Source organism: Etheostoma cragini, chromosome 7 (assembly GCF_013103735.1).
Source record: "Etheostoma cragini isolate CJK2018 chromosome 7, CSU_Ecrag_1.0, whole genome shotgun sequence".
NCBI classification, from domain to species: domain Eukaryota; kingdom Metazoa; phylum Chordata; class Actinopteri; order Perciformes; family Percidae; genus Etheostoma; species Etheostoma cragini.
This window is the reverse complement of record NC_048413.1, coordinates 21304716-21319487: the sequence shown is the minus strand read 5'-3', so window position 1 is coordinate 21319487 and position 14772 is coordinate 21304716. Positions and strand designations below refer to the sequence as shown.

General features: G+C 38.6%; 1 long non-coding RNA gene across 1 annotated transcript; it reads left to right on the top strand.

The window, feature by feature from the left end:
• Positions 1 to 5707: 5707 nt before the first annotated feature.
• LOC117947950 lies at positions 5708 to 14248 on the top strand. The gene is made up of 3 exons (XR_004657368.1): positions 5708 to 5721; positions 12044 to 12046; positions 14110 to 14248. It is a non-coding gene; the product is annotated as an uncharacterized LOC117947950 (long non-coding RNA).
• The last annotated feature ends 524 nt before the right edge of the window (positions 14249 to 14772 follow it).

Here is a 14772-nt window from a genome sequence, read left to right as displayed (position 1 = left end):
GACATAAAGATGTGAGCTCCTGCTCCTCTAGCACCACCATGAGGTTGACATTTGTGGTTTTGAGTGAAACATCTATTGGACTGGACCCCCAATACCATCATAAGGTCCAACCTTCAATTTGTCCAATACTTTGGTTTGTGACCAAACACCTCCAAAACTAATAACATTCCCATCAGCCAGTTTTTGTGCAAACGTTAGCATGCTGACATGCTTAACTAAGAAGAGGAACATGGGCAACAACAGACATGCTAAACATGTGCATGTTAGTTTCTGCTGATGTTAGCATCTCTTTGTCTAAGTATAGCTTTGCAGAAGCGCAAGCATGGCTATAGACTGTTTTGGTACTCTCTATGGTTTATATTATTTTGCAGCGTGTATTGATCATGGTTTAATTGATCCAATAATTTGTATAACTTGCAGTGTTTTATGTATCATAGCTATCATGGCAGACATGATGTAATCAATCTCAGAACTTACTTGTCATCAAACAAACTTTAAAACTATGATGTCTTTCCGTAATGTTTTTCCACTGATGGAGTTTGAGTTTTTGACCTCTTTTCCTATTCAAACATGTGGCTATTGCTACGGCTAATTTTACAGAAACCTAAATCACAGATGGTGAAACGCAGAACCCCCAGACAGATTGTCCTTAGGAACTTAAAGGGAAAGTGGTCACAGTGAAAGTTGTTTCCTATTTACATTGAGTTTGATATTACATAGGAAATGTTGCCCCACAGATAGAAACAACAGGCCGCCTTTTACAACAAAGTTGAACTGTGACCAATTAGAGAGAGGAAGTTGGCACAAAGAAGCAAACACAGAGCTATCTGCTGCTGAGCTGATTGACTGCAACAAAACGCATCAGCGCACACAGACTGACAGACATGGCTGCGTATTTATACAAACACACATACGCACATACACACAGACGTTTTCTGTGTCAAACAGAAGCTCTTGTAATCTTGATCTTTGTCAGTGGTGTCAGAGGGTTATTACTGTAAGTTCAGCACTTTTTTAGTGGAGCTGCTTCATCTTATAAAACTACGACTGCCTTTGAATGAATCAGTGTAAACATATCAGTCCGGGGTGCTAAAGCCTGGCCTTCACACCACTGACATTTCATTCAGTAGTGTATTTTTTACACTTTGAACTCAGAAATTGGTTCAATATGACAACAAACTTACATTACGTTGTTGTCACTAAATCAATCACGTTTACATGCTGTTATAGAAGTTGCCAAACGGAAGAGTTTGTTTGCGGTCTCTGTAACAATAGGCTGGATTTGTCATTTCCCAAATGCTCTGCCTAAACAGGCTGAACTGTTGAAGAGTTAAAAAACCTTCTCTGACAGTTCATGCTTAATGTTAAAATTACCTCTCGCTTTCATCCCCCTGTGTAATTTCAGTTCTTTGGCTTCCTTTCCTGCATGCTGCGCAGCGCAAACATACACAGACTCGCACAATTTATGTATTTATTCATTTCCTCCGCAGCTTGTTCAAAGTGGATGTACACATCACCCTCTTCTGACGTGTAAAGCTTCAGTTTTAATTATTCATTCTGCAATATCTAAAGCAGATATATGCCAGCACTTTTCTGCTGACATCCTGGGCTGAAAACAGAGTAAAGCGGAAGACAATTTGAGTGAGCAAACAACTCCTACAGCCTAGTAATACAATTTCAACAGCCTGGTCTCTTCACTCATCATCACGTTTTTGAGCTCTCTTTGACATGGTGGAATAAATCACTTTACAACTAGATAAACTCATTTTGACAGAACAGAATATCCCAAATGCAGCAATCTTCTCACAAGTTTGTAGGTGGTAAGTTGGTTTTACACAAGACACAGCAGAGATACACCTCCACAGCCCCCTGTACATTTGAATAACCACTTTACGGCCTAATGGGAGAGTGTACGGCAGGCTGCAATGTAACTGAATTTAGGAACTGAGGTCGAAGCCTCTCTAGGGTGAGTAACCTGTCGGCTACTGTGCTCTGACACTTTCATGCCTCTTTGGTCGTCTGGCGCCTTTTAGTTCACAGCCATTACTTTTCATTTCCCTGCAGTTCTTCAGCCCGGACTGATAACACAAGACACGTTTTTAGCAATAGAGCTGCTAAAGGCTGTAAAGAGGGAGTGACACTTTTGGTATATTGTGCGATTGACCCACAGGCACACTTAAGGACAACTGCCTGGAACTCACAAATGGGGGTCTGTAAGAAAAATGAATTGCCATTTATGTATTCACAAGAACTAGACACCCAGTTACCTTTGTCAGGGTCAATTAAGTTAAACAATGTTTTATTTGACTGAGCTTCTTGTAACAATTACCCCTAACTTCCACCAACTGCAGAACAGCTGCAGATCCGCTCTGGAAGAGCAGCGGAGTCGATAGGTTTCCATTAAATAAATGTGTTTTCTCACTGACTGCGGAAAGGCTGCGTTCCGACTCCGTCCCAGCTCCCACAATCCACAGTCTTCCGGAGCATATCTGCAGAGCTTCAATTTATGCCGGATGACAAAGTGCTGAAGTAATTCAGCACAGGGCGGATTGTGAAGGACAGGAAGTCTAGCACAGAAAAATAACTTAAAACATCCAGGTAATTTTCAAAATAAAATTCACAGTGCTCACGGTGGATCATATTTCCCTGAACTACACCTTAAAAATGTCATAATGGGCGGTGACAGGCCCGAGAGTCAACAGGTCAGAGGTTTGGTGGTTCTGTTCATGGAAACTACACACTGTTATGCCGCGGATGACATGTGACTTCAACCGTTAATCATGCAACAGCCATTCTGCAACATATCCAGACCTGGTGGGTATTGAAGGATGGCGGAGCACGGCGACACAAAGCGAAGCCGATCCGCAGCCGTTTGGCAGTTGGTGGAAATCCAGGGTTACACGAGTGTGGCTGAGAAAAGGACACGATTATACTTCTTCTGTCATGATAGATGCCCCTAGATGTTGCAATGTTCAATACTCCTTACAATATGGAGATCATGAATGTAATATATAAAGGCTTTTTTCCTTTCTCTACAGTCAGTTTAAGAGCAGCCTGCTGCTGTGACAAGTTACAGTACAGTAACATTAGAGTTGTTGTTGATGATGACGATGATGATGATGATGATCATCATTATGATGGAGACTCCTGTTCAGTAATGCTGAAGATAAACAAGATTACCATGCATCAATTGCAATCAAAAGAGAGTAAGAAGCCTTTATTATGGTGTCTTCCCTGAGCAGATACGTATGTCTCTTCTTACTGATGAAATATAAGATAGATTGTTGATCCTTTGCCGCACAGCAAAGCTTGGTCAACACCTGCTATCAAAGTAGGTAAGTGAAGGGTGACAGCAGAGGGAGGGATGAGGAGAATGTTTTTTTTTCCTGAGGCCCCATTAACACTGCGTTGGCCCCCAGTTTTGCTGCATCTGATATTTCTCTGCTTTAGGCACCTTGCATTTTTGGAAGAGTGCCTTGAGCATCCTGAGTTGAAACACATTTGGCTAATTATTTTTGTTTTTTCTTTCCTCCATTCACCAGATGTATCAATACAAAGATTGGCCTTCTGGGGGAACCACAGCAGCTTGGAAGAAAATAAAACAGTTTGTACCCATTCTCTTATTTTATATAATACGTGTGTAGCCAAATCAAACCAACCAAGCACAATAAACAACAGCTGGCCGTGTGACTGACGGCAGATCGTCAACTATTCTGTAGTTGCCTGGCAACAGCAAAACAAAACCCCAGCGTGATGCTTGGTTTTGTATGTGTAGGCTCTGAAAAAATAGTGATCTGTTTTTCTTTCTTTCTGTGCTATTAACACAAAGGCTGTGCAGCTCTCTCTGTGTTGGTCAACATTCAGCTTGGACCCTAAATGTCTGGGTCTCCTAACAGCTGATCTGTGAGCTCCTGCTCTGTTTACACTGTGATTGTGTCACCGAGAGATGTGGCTATATCTTGGACAGTTAATTATAATGGTATTCACCAGACCCTTAGTGATTACTTTTAATGGTAATGAGGTTTAATCCCTCTAATACCATCATTATTAAATTATAACCAGAGTCTTTATTAGTTCAACATGAATACATTGCATGTAATTCATTTCATCTGTTATACAATACTCCATTGCTATTTGTTTAATTTATTAATGTGTTCTTATGCCAGCTTAGAGTCATTTTCTTTGTCTAGTGATTGCGTTAATTGTCTCATTTGAGGAGTAATTTATATCAACGTTATTTTATCTTTGTGGTAGATTATAAATTGTATAATTAGATGTATTAGGTACTTAATCTACAAGAAGTAAGATACAGGAAATATTATATGGTGATGACATCAGATGCATTAGTTGTCACGGTCATACTGTAAATCCATTTTAGCTAGAGGGGGTGAAATATGAGCAATGAAAAAAAAGGAACTTTTCAAACTTCACTCGATCTAATCAAATTCAGATGTAATTTAAATGTAGTCAAAGGGTATTCAGATGTACGACTGAGTAGAGATTATTGTATCAAGAAAAAAAACAAGCAAAACTGGTGATGTTTCTCTTTTCCCCAACAGCCTTGTAGCATTTCCTTTTCACAGTTTATTGTATTCTTCAATCAATTGTCTATTCTTTTGTCTTATTGTCTCATCAAGGCTGGACTATGGTTACTGTCGATGAAGAACCTGCTGCTGAATGTGGCGGCAAAAATCATCTGCTCGTATCTGCCCTGAAACACCAAATTCAAGATTCGACTGATCACTCATAAGGTTCTTAAAAATCCAGCTGTTGCCAAAATATGAACCCCAAACTTAAAATAATGAAAACAGTACACTGCTATTGTCACTCTGCATGGTAAACAGCCTTATACACCTTGTAACCTTGGGATGCATGTAAGCATGTTTTGATGTTTTTCTGCCCCATAGTGGTCAACAAATGAAAAATGCAGCTTTAAAGTACCTCACTTCGTAGCTAAAATAAAGAGCTCAACACACAGAGTAAAAAGAGGAGCTGTAGCAATGTGCAGTACAACAAAAGTATCATGTTTTTTTTAATTAAACCATGTAAACCTATTCAGGCACAACTTCAAACACAATTACAGTATGAACTTGAAAATGAGCACAATATGAGCACTTTAAGGGCTGAACATGGCTGTCTTTGGAGTTTTACTGAGATAAACCTAGTTCCAAGCATTCAAGTATTAGTATTAAAATAGTACTCCACTGATTTGGCATTGCACTCGTGTTAGATTAGCAACATTCTTGCAGAACCAGGGATCTTACCTTTTTTTCCACAAATTCTTCACCATAGCCTCAAGTCACATGAGAAGCAGGCTGCAGAGATTTGGTAAGTTCACTTCTTTCTGACTCCCCCCCCCCCCCCCCAGATTTCTTTCATTTTTAAACTTTTTTCAACTAGGCTTCAGCTCCAAGTGACCCTGTCTCAAATGACACTTCAAGGAATTAAGCAATTTTGTGCTGCTCCCTCTGGAGCAACTTGTTTTCACATTAGGCAGTAGTCCTGCTTAGACTTCAATCGCTGCAGTGGCTCATTTTACCCTTGCACATGTCATAGAGCTAACAAATGGGGAAAGTTGTGCCACAATGTACAGGTGCTCTACAAATCTCTGTATGCATGACCATTGTTGGAAAGTTAAAGCACACTTTTCTTCTGGACAAACATGATGTAAGAGGCGATTGATTTGATCCCATTCTCATTAATACTGTTTCTTCCCACCACGTTACATTCCTGTGTCAATAAGTTTTGTAGACTTCTCATGTTCTTCAAAACTCCCCACCCAAGTGATCCTTCTCCCAAGCCCTTTCATGTTGTTTTGCAGCACGAGGAACAGATGTGGAGAAAGTATGGAACTACTGTGATTGCTCTGAGGAAGAACAAAACAAAATGTAGCTGGGAGAAGTCAGCATTTCTCCAGCATATTGTGCCCTAGAGCAAAACAAACTGAACACCACAGAAGACTGTACATTGTATCCATTATTTTTTATGACTCAAACACATTTAGAGGTATATACTGAGTCATTCAACACTGAGAGGATTATGTTGTCCCTCGCTGCCATCGGCTGAGCAACATTGAGCCCTGTAGCAATCAGTTCAGGATGCTTTAGCATCAGTCTCCTCAAAACTCAAAACGTCCTGGACTTTTTGTTGGTGTCACACAGTATATATCAGACCGGCTTTGGCTGTGATGGTAATCCTTCAAGGTTTTACAGTAGGTGTGTCACACCTGGCTCCTATCCTGTGATACCGCCACAGACTGTCTTTACCAGAAATGGTCATTATTATTTCCTGACCAAGATATCTTGTAACTTGCAAATAATACCCGTTGTTGGTCAGAAAGGCAGAAGTTGCACAATATTGGCATAGCACCACAAAACCTCTTAAGGACGTGGGAAAGGGGCCCAGTGAAATGAATCCACCACTTTTGCTTTTCCTACTATCTCAAAATGTCTCCTATGATAAAAAACAATGTAGGAATTTTAAAAGAAACATTGCAGAAATATAGATTTTCTCTGTTTTGTTTAGTAAGCCCAGGCCAATCCCCAAGCGTTTGTGACAGGTAAAAAGGAAAAACACATAGCCTGTTATACACTAAAACGTATTAGTAAGTAGTTCATAGTATCTTAAAATATCTAAGGGTAAAAAGATCATGGATTCATTGCTACTTCAGAGAGATAAAATTCATATGTTGTGTTAAAATGTTAAAATCCGTCAAGCGTACAAAAGGGTAATAATTGTAAGAGGAATGTGTAAAGGTTATGTTGATTACTTTATTTTGTGGTGCCTAATTTAAGAGTAAAAGTATTAATCTGTGTTCTACTATATGCTCTTAATCTGTGAGCCTGAGATTGATTGCTTTGATCTCCATCCAAGTTCCAGGGGAAATCACGGTCTTTTTGTCATTACACTAAAGTTCTCAGTGAGAAATCATTATCACATCACTCTTGTAATTATTTCTCCCTTTTTTCAGGTAAATTATTGATGTAAAACAGAGTTACTTTAAATGTAATAACTTGCTAACATGTCATGGGTGTTTAAGGTGTGTTTAAGTAACATTTTGAGTGAGTTAAGTATGCAGAGTGTAATGTATGCGTGTGTGAGCGGAGCCCCCACGGATAGTTTCCTACTGAGAGTAGCTGGCATTTTATGTTAATAGTGAATAAACATGTACGCTGTTAATAATATTTTGCGGTGTTATTTGTATGTGTTTCAAGCACTTTGTTCACATTGTTGATACATTTAGTTAAGGTTTACTGAGCTAAAGCTACGGTGTGCTTGACAGTTACATAAAACAATTTGTAAATGCTTCAGTGAATTACAGTGTATGCTGTTGTGACTTGAAAGAGCTTTGTACCCTACAAAACTACCTATTTCCTGTAGATCTGTTGTGTAAAATGTGGTAATTTGGTAAAATTATTACACTAAAGTTTTCAGTGAGGAAACGTAACCGTGTCACTCCTGTTGATTATTACTCCCCGTTTTCAGGGGCGCAACACGTTCACAACAAACCACGTATTCTGTAACCGTTCTTTTGAAATATGATTTTTGTTTGTTTATTCTAGTAGTGTACATCTTTTGGTTTACACAAAAAATGCTTGAAAAGATTGTCGTTAATATGAGTTGGTGAATTGCACTTCTATGAGAAGTCTACATGGAATAAATATGTTGTCATGGTTTTGTACCACGCACTTCCTTCATTTCCAGAGTTCTGGCTTCTGTTAATCATCATGACGCTGAGTAAGTGGAGGTGCTTCCACTTCACAGAAAAAACTATACAGGTCTGTATTTTCAGTTTTCAACGTTTCAATGCATATGTATCTCCTGCTCGCCCACATATCATTACGTATTGATAAGAAAGCCATTTAAACACTAACCATGTACCTTGCTCTTGAACATATAATTTTGCAGCATTAAGCTGCACTTTCCTCCAGGGTTTTCTGTGCTCCCTCTCAGCTGTTCTCTTCTCTTTCTCCTTAGCTGTCCATTTGTCTCTACACACTGCTCGGCCACTCACACTCACTGAACATTACAGAAGAAACAAATGGCATATTTATTTGATCAACATGATAAATGTTAACTGCTCCTAGCAACTGTGGGCAGCTGTGTCAACTGAAAATGACAATGACACAATGGATGTATCAGTCAGTACAAATCACAGTTACATAACATCAGACTGAATGATGATTAAATGACAAATATCTATGGAGCGTTAATAAGTGCTTTTTCTGCCACTTCTGACGGCGGTTGCTTTACCTCTACGAATGGGAGATTGCTGCTACATTGCTTTTAAGGTGTAATTCCTAAAATGCTAATTTTCCATGTCCCTTAAATTACATGCTGCTTGTGAGGGACCGAGCTGGCAGGCAAGAGGAGTGACAGGTGGATTTTTTTTGGGTGAGTTTTATTCACCCAAAGAATTTAGAAACAATCCACAAAATATGCAACAAAGATCTAGGCCGACACAAACCAAACAGAATCAAACTCAGGTTGTGATGAGTTGCCAACTGCCAACTTAATAAATACGCTTTTAGTAGGATTTATGAAAACAAAAAAGGTCATCATCTATCTGTTTGCTCATGTTTTCACAATTTACATGTAAGAAATAAGGTCAGATTTGTAAATGAACAATTAAATGTTTTGCTTATCTATCAAAATATTAAATAAACCAAGGTGGCAGATGACCACAACAGAAATTGTACCTATACTAAGGTTACATTTTTTAGAGGAATAGATTTTAGTCATTGTTTAATTATTTAACAAGCTTTCAATGAGTAAGACCTACTGGCTGGCTTTCTCCAGCTGGCACACGTGTCTTTAGACAGATCAATCTCGATCAATTGAGGACTGTTACTGACAAATTCATCTCATGTAATGAAGACACTTAACAATGTTTTTCTGATATTGAAGCGCCCCCAGAAAACTGCTTGTCTGGTAACTTGTATAATTGCCACAGGGCATCACCTCTGCGTTAGACTTCCTTTATTAGTTTTCCGAGCCCAAACGAGGCTCATTAGCTGACTCGTTCTAATTAGAGGATATATATCAGAACACTCTAGGGTTTCTCACGTTGCATGCTGGGAAAAATGAAATGCCGTTAATCAATCTGGCCTCCTGTTAAATGTTCAGGACAGTGGAAACAAATAAAATGCTGATTGAGTCAGTGGAAAAAAGTGAGGCATTGCAGACGTGCTTTTGTGGAAAATTGTTCTAAGGTCTACTGAAGTCAGGCATATTTCAGTTTGTCGCATCTACACTGGAGTCAATAAGATTTTTAGACATTCAAGTTAATTAGCCAGCTGAATGCAAGTTAAATATTTCCCAATCTTACTTTTATGAAGAACATTAATAATTGAGGGGACATACTTTATATTGCTCTTTGTTTTAATTGGCTTATTTGGCTGCAGGAACCTGGAGAGATTCCAGCTGCTGAAAAAATTCTGCAGTCTAAAAAGACCATTGTGTGCTTTCAAATTTATTATGATAACTTCATGTTTGGCAGAGGGCTATATACTGAGCTTGACACTTCCATTTCTCTTTCCAAAGAGACTATCCTTTACTATCACCCAGAATTTGAGACATTCGTGAATTGTAACAGCTTTCATGTCAATTTCTGAAGTTATTGTTTTACCCTGAGGGATATTTTGTGATTTTTAGTCTTTTGCAATAAAACTCTTTTTTTAATCCAGCTGACTAAAAAAGCTCCAAAGACCCTCATATGTTTTAATCAAAAGCCCAGTTTCTTTGTAGATTTCAAGATAAATATTTCTCACTATGTTTTAAATTTTACATCAAGCGATTTTTTTATTTTAGTTTTTTAGTTTATGCGTCAGTTGTCATTAGTATAAAACTTTATTGCAGACACAGGTCCATATTACAGATCATACAGTATAAAAAGTATAAAAAGGAAATTTAAACATACATAATTCCATATTCGCCTATAGGATATATAGGATATTGCACCAATGTTGTCCTAAGTCTAGAAGTGTATCTATATCAGCTTTTCAGAGGACTGACTAGGGCTTTAATTATATGGTTCTATGACTTGTTGAGACAGCACATAAAACTAAACATCAGTTGTCTTAAGAGTGCCTCAAAGGTTGGCACTCAAGTGGATAGAAACAACTGACTGGCACTATGCCACCTAGGGACACCAAGCAGCAGCATCATTGCATCATCGTATGCTACCTCGAGCCTCTGCATAGTCTTTGCTTGTAGTTTGACCACAGCTCAGCAGTATATAGAGGTGTGATGTTGGTTTTAAACAAAGAGCACTTCACAGAGTCAGAGCAAAGAGAAAGCCTCCTTATAAACATGTGAGCTTGAGAATAAATTTGACATCGTTGTCAGTGGAGGTCTTCGTCATCCGTCCAGTCATTGTTTATGACATAACCTAAACATTTAGTTTCCTCACACACAGCAAGAGGGCTACCTGACAAATAAAAAGTCGGAAAAGTTGATTTCCTGTCTTTATCACTTCTAACTATCATTATGTGGCTTTTCTTGGCATTAAGCTTTATGTCATAATCAAGGCCATGCTGAGAACACACCTTCAGCTTTTGCTGGAGCCCAGCACCATCTGAACCGAGCAGGACCAGATCGTCTGCATACATAAGGTGATTAACAACAGTGTTGCCCACAAGCCAGACAGTTTTTAACCTATTTAGCTAATTTGATACTTCATCCATATAAACATTAAATAAAATAGGAGACGAAATTACTCCTTGCTGCACTCCATTACTAACACAGAACGGAGCAGATACAACATTGTCCCATTTAACCTGAAACGTTTTATGGGCACATTAAAAACCTAAAATTCTCTCCAATAATTTAGAGGCACTCTGTCTAGCAATTTCCCAAACAATCATTTATTAATTAATTCTATCAAACGCCTTTGACGCATCAATAGAACATAAGAATACAGATGAATTCAGACCTGTGTACCTGGACAAAATCTCTTTAAAAGCAGAGATACATAGGTCAGTTCCATGCTTTCTTTTGAACCCAAACTGATTGTCAGAAGTAAGGACACAGTACATTTCTAACTTTGTTTACTAGTACTTCAGACAAGATACTGGCTAATGCAATAGGTTGATAATTGTCAACACTGATGCGCTTACCAGCCTCGTCTTTAGCACAGACAGTAACATTACAGACATAATGGAATTTGGCAGTACACCATGAACAAGACAACCATTAAAGCACATGGAAAGCAAAGGACCGAGCTAATGGCTGGCATACTGTAGATGTTCTGCAGTAGTGCACTCCATACCGCAGGCTGTGTTGTTCTCCAACATATTGATGGCATTGTAAATATCTGCTGCCTTAACCATCATTTATGCTGAGAAATCAAAATGTTCATGATTAATTCTAACTGGGTTATATTTAACGCAATTAAAAGGATCACTGTGGTGCTCACACCAAAGCTCAGCAATTTTTTCTGGGCTACTAATACCTTCAATATCAGCCAGTAAAGATGTTTTATTGGTGTTCATTACTTTGACCTCCTGCCAAAAGTCAGTAAGGTTGTTGTTCTGCAGCTTACTCAAGGCGGAGACATAACTCAGGGCCCTATTTTAACGATCTAAGCGCATGGTGGGTTTTGGGCATAACATGCAATAAACCAATCATCTCCCATTCCCTTTAAAAGCAAGTCGTGTTTGAACTTTGGCGCATTGCTTTTATGATGGTGGATTTGCTAAGCAGGGTGGAGAGATTTTCAGGAGAAGAAACTCATCTGCTTGTGCGTGAAGTAGCGCATGGGCAGATCATATAACGCAAGAGCACTGGGCCAAAAAAACTCCACCAGGTGAACCAGGCATTAAAATAACAATGACCAATGTAACTAAATCCTTGAATTCCATTCGCAAAACCTTTAGGTTTAGCCAGTATTCTCATAATCTATAGCAACTATTTTCTTATAATCCTGACTGTGTATGTACTTTTGCTGCTAATGTAATACCATGAAAAAATCTGCTAATGAACTGTAACACCAACATAAAAATGAATCATAGCTGGGAAAAGGACTGAATGAACCCCTTGAGAGGGGGTTAACAGTTCTAAATAACGAATTATTAATAAGTCAAGTTATTGGTTGAATTTAAAAGGAACTTTTACATACAATCACAGGAGAGAAAGTGTAAACTTGTGGTTAATTCTGAAATAAGACCCATCTCAAGTACTACAACACTGCTGTAAGCACGTGCCTTTCAGATCCCGCTGTACCTTTTCATGTCCCATCTTATTCTGGCTTTTAGTGTTGACAAGTATTCCAAATTAAGCATCAAACTAAATCGCTTGTCAAAAAGATTCACAATTGTTAAAAACATCCAAGTGTCGGCTATTAGAGTTGGTTGATTTCACTTCCATGATAAGGCTGTGGGAATAATTATTCATATACAGGATTTGTGTGCACCAGGCATTTCAGAGCTCTGACTTCTGTTGTTCATCATGAAGCTCTGAGGATGCAATGCACATGTATCTCCTGCTCTCCTGCACAGCATTACATGTTGATTATGTTGCATTACTTTTTATTTCGTGCTGAGGTCAGGTTCAGGCACCAAAACTACATGTTCAGGGTCAGAGGACCTTTGTTGTCATAATAAAAATAAAAAACACTTGGATAAGGCGTCGATACATACAGTATGTGCATGCAGTGGCTAGAATAAGTTTCCACACCTATGCTAATGTTCATTAAAAAGAGGAACAACATTTTCTTTCTGGAAATTGATTTGAATGCCTTAATTGAAAAAATATTGGAAAATCCAACCTTTTAAGGACACCAATTTTCTTTGTGAAGGATTAATGTATTGTAAATAAATAAAAGTTCTTCCTTAAAATACAGGGGGCATAAGTATACACACCCCTATGTTATATTCCTATAGAGGCAGGGACATTTTTATTTTTAAAAGCCAGTTATTTTATGGATGCAGGATACTTTGCATCCTGACAAAGTTCCCTTGGCCTTTGGAATTAAAATCCACCAACAAAAAAAAAAACCATATCATCACATACCCTTCACCATATATAGAGAATGGCATGGTTTTGTTTCAGTTAGCCTAATAGCTGGTTAGATTTGCATTGAGAGATTATTTTATGGAAAGTTTCCCATGCCTATCTCTAAGTATGGTGAAGGCTATGTGATGATGTGGGGCTATTTTAATTGTAAAGGCCAAGGGAACTTTATCGGGATGAATAGTATCCTGGATCCATGACAAAAGTGACCTTCAACATACTGTAGGGGTGCGTAAACTTATGCCCTCTGTATTTTAAGGAAGACATTTATTTATTTACAATAAATTGTTCATTCACAAAGAATGTTGATGTCCTTAAAAGGTTGGATTTTCCTAAATTCTTTGAATGAAGGCATTAAGATAAATTTCCAAAAGTTGTTTTTTTTATTCATCTTTTTAATAAACTTTAGCATGGGTGTGTAAACTTATTCAACTCACTGTATAAATGAGACTTATATGCTTATATGTGTCAAGGACTGAGGCGTGTTTTATTTAACTTAGTTTAACTTTTTAATTTTTACTTTTTATACTTTTTTAGAACATCATTGTGTCAATGACATTTTGTGTTCCTATCACACATTTACAAAATAATATAAAAAGATGTTCCGATGATCCGGTGACAAAAAATGTTGGCAGATTAACACACATATCAGTCAGTTTAAAGTGAACTTTTGCTCAGTTCAATGGTTCCAACACAACACTTCAAAATGGAATAGGATGCAATGAGTAAAGGACGGTGTTGTTAGCTTTCAATGACAGTGAAAAACAATGTACTGAAGGTTGCCAGGGATGAGATCAAGACAATTACTGCCATTTTCTTTTGACAACAAACAAACCATCCATAAAGGACAACAGGACATTCATCACACTGCCTACATATCCCCTCTGAATCCTTCTTCATTTTATAAACAAGTTAGACCACATGTTGCTCTTTGGTTTTAAAACCAAATACACATGCCAGTACTATCTTGTCATGTATGTTATTATACATTTTACTATAGTGTAATACTATAGTATCATTTATAATAACATATAAATAACAAATTATCACTTTTATACATGTACACATAACATATGAAATAATGCAGCCTGTGCCAAGGGGTGGCAGTACCTCAGTCCATAGGGATTTGGGTTGGGAACCGGAGGGTCACTGGTTCAAGTCCCCGTATGGACCAAAAATTAGGGAGTGTGGATTGGTGGCTGGAGAGATGCCACTTCACCTCCAGGGCACTGCCAGGTGCTGTTGAGCAAGGCACTGTACCCCCCCGACCGCTCAGGGCGCTGGTTCAGCTGGCAGCCCACTCACTCTGACATCTGTCCATTAGTGCATGTACAGATCCTGAGCATGTGTGTGTGTAGTTCAGGACTATGTGTGATTACTAACAAAAGTGTCGACACAGAGTGTAAATTGCCTTGATCGTGCGTTGATCAAGGGCACTGACTGGAGAACGTAGTACAAGTGTTATGATGGTGGTGGGGAAACCGGAGCACACGGAAGGAAACCCACACAAACATGGGGAGAACAAACAAACCCAACACAGAAAGGCTCAGAACGATCTGGATTCTAACCCAGAATCTTCTTGCTGCGAGGCCACAGCGCTAACCGTTGGGCCCCCATGTGTCCCAACCACCATGTTGCCCAAATTTCTAATTAGAAATGAGTCAAGTTATTGGGTTGCGTTTGAAGGAACTTTTCATCCAATGACAGTGGAGATAGTTTAAACCTGTGGTTGATTCTGAGACTTATCTTACTACAACACTG